The 3178-nt window shown below is 42.0% G+C and overlaps 1 pseudogene; it reads right to left on the reverse strand.

Moving 5' to 3' along the window:
- Nucleotides 1-1685: 1685 nt before the first annotated feature.
- LOC136650255 (5S ribosomal RNA) lies at nucleotides 1686-1799 on the reverse strand (annotated as a pseudogene).
- Nucleotides 1800-3178: the final 1379 nt, after the last annotated feature.

The following is a 3178-nucleotide window of genomic DNA, read 5'->3' on the forward strand; positions in this document are numbered from 1 at the left end:
ATGACATCACCCAGGGTCACCACTGGCCTTACCTCATTGCTGCTTTGTGGCTGCATCAGTGCTGGAAAGTTGGATAGGACTGGGCCATTAGTAAGGGAACATCACAGAATTACCAACTGCCCACAACAGAATTTCACTACAATAAAACATCAGTTTGCCCTCACATACTGATACCTGGGTAGTGCAGCTTCTGGGCATGAGAATCACCACAGACATCTGCCAGACATGCCTTGAAAGGGCTGCTGGGATCACTAGAGGTAGATTAAGTTCTAAATATTTGAGCAACAGTGAAGTAATCCATTGATTACTGTCCAAGGAAAATGAAGAAAAGGCTATTACTGTCTCAGAGAACACCATCTCAGAACTGGATCATAACAGCAGAGGAAGAAATGGGCGGAAATAAGCTTTGCATTTAGTCACAGAAGCGACCAAAAGGATATGGCAAATGAACGCGTCTAATGAAAGACACATGACAAGTTCTAAAGGCAGTTTTATTCCTTCAGAAATTGAGTGGATAATCAGAAATGTACCAGAAGCCATAATTCATATAACACAAACTGACTGATTTTATGGATCTAAAGATATCATAAAAACCTATCTGTACAATGCACACGCTGTCTGAGGCAAACCAGAAATGATCCATCCATCTCACACATTGGGAACTCTGAAAACATTCTCAAGTGGAAATTCCAACCCAAGCAAATGTGCTCCAAATCAATCCATATAAGGAGCGTTCCGTATTTCTCGAATCCCAGTAAACAATATGGCAAAATCAAGTCCAAATCGTTTGCGGAAGACAATGCACAAGGTCTTAAGAACTAAGATGGGACGGTTTTGATATCTCTGCATGTTAAATCACCGTAGCATTTGCTGATATTAAATATGAATGATGATTTCACATTAACTTTGACAGCCAATATGTTAGAACTGATGGATTAATTAGAGAATATTTAAGTACAGCTTTCAAGATTTGGGTACGCTCTTGAGAACAGAGATTGTACTAGAGCATTTTTTAAAAGTGCAGTATAAAAGATTTATAGGAATAGAGGTGGTTACGCAGCTAGGAAGTGGTTGCCGAGTCAGAATCAGGGAATTGGGAACTAACATCCAGGCAGATCACTTAGAGCCAGCTCATGAAACGCCTGGTCTATACTTATAATGTTTTCTCTTTGCCCATTCTAGGGGTGGATGCCCCCTTTGGTCTCAATAGTTCTGAACTCCGGTCAGCACTCTGCAGAGAAGATAGGTAGACTCGTAAAATATCTTCCATTTATCGAGAACAGTGCATGAGAACAAAATCAACTAGCAGCATGGCTTACTACCTAAGCAGCACCAGCATCAAACAACAAGAATACGCTTTCATGCTCCAGAACTAGAAGGATCAGGAGCTCCACTCAAGAGAACTGGACCACTCCAAGTAATTCTAAGAGCTTTACTGTGGATTATTCCATTGGTTGGTTGGTTGGCAACCTTCAGTCTCAAAAGACTATGGTATAAGCCAGGGGTGCTCAAACTTTCAACTTTAGGGATGCTGGACCTTTAATAAGTGTATATAAGAGAGAACTGCAGCAGGTGCAACTTGTCATCTCACAGATGACAAGCTGCACCTGCTGAAATTCTCTCTTCTATACACTTGTTAAAGGTCCAGCATCCCTAAAGTTGAAAGTTTGAGCACCCCTGGTATAAGCCTACAGCACCCGGTATTCCCTGGCGGTCTCCCATCCAAGTACTAACCAGGCCTGATCCTGCTTAGCTTCCGAGACCAGACGAGATCGGGCATGTGCAGGGTAACAGTTGACATCACATTACAGCCACTGTAATGGCTCCTAAATCTCCTAAATAATATAAACAAGTATTTGATGAATATTTTTCATCAAATACTTGTTTATATTATTTAGGAGATTTCTATACAGTACTGCCTTTCCCCACATGCCATATTCATAGGCAGCAGAATGACATGGTTGAATCCAGAATGAAACTGCGATCTTATCTGCACTTTCCAGGAAGTAAGCCCTATTGAACAGAACAGGACTTACTTCTGAGTAGACATGCATTGGATTGTGCCCCAAATTCTGTATTGCCAATGATCCAGTAGCATTCCCAGAAATGGGGACACAGCACTAAGTTTTTAAGGGTGCCTCAACACACCGTGTAAGCTGCCCCTTCCCCTTGCCATCAGAGCCACTCCAAATGGTGAGTGCAACACTGAGGCACCTCCTGCACATTGCTCTTGCCACCTGGAATGGTTCTGACAGGGAGGAGGAGGAGGAGGAGGAGCATGGCACGTTGAGGCACCCTGTAAAACTTAGCACTGTGCCCCCCCAAGCCACTGCAATTACCTCACTTTCCAATAAAACACAGTCTCTCCTAATTCCTTCTTTGTTTCTAAGCTGTCATTCCTAAGAATCAGCAAGACTGCACTGGAGGTGATGAGGTTGCTTGCTTGCTTGTTTCTTACAAAAAAGTTAAGTAATGATCACTCAAAGCCAAGTTTCTAGGAGCTACTCTATAGCATAGGGCAGTGTCTCTCAAACTGTGGGTTGGAAGCCACATCACAAACCAATGTCAGGTGGGTCCCCATTCATTTCAATATTTTATTTTTAATAGACTTGATGCTACCATGGTATGTGACTGCATTTGGGGAAATGTTACAGATCTGTATTTTTAACAGGCTGCTATGTATATGCTTTTAACAATGATAGTCAATGGGACTTACTCCTGGGTAAGTGTGGGTAGGAACGCAGCCTATGATTATTAAAAAAATGTTCTGCTTGATGATGTAACGTCCGGTCATGACATCACTTCTGGTGGGTCCTGACAGATTCTCATTCTAAAAAGTGAATCCCGATGCTAAAAGTTTGAGAACCACTGGCATAGGGTTAAGCAGGAGAGGGTAACAACTCGGAAGATACTGTTTTGAAAATACAGGCATCCAGCTTTGGAAACATTTCAAAAATGTGATCCACTACATTGCTTTGCCAATACAGCAGTATTCTTAACATCTCTAACTCAGGTTTATGATAGAAGTGATAGAATGATGTTGGCATCTGCTGCCCATTTAGTTGTATTTCTGTTGGCAGGCCCAGATCAGTTTTTGATACAAATTGCCACAATAAAAATATTGCCTGCACAACTGGCATCAATTAGCTGCCATGCCAAGTCTTTTCAGGACTATCAT

Source organism: Tiliqua scincoides, chromosome 4, assembly GCF_035046505.1.
Source record: "Tiliqua scincoides isolate rTilSci1 chromosome 4, rTilSci1.hap2, whole genome shotgun sequence".
NCBI lineage: Eukaryota > Metazoa > Chordata > Lepidosauria > Squamata > Scincidae > Tiliqua > Tiliqua scincoides.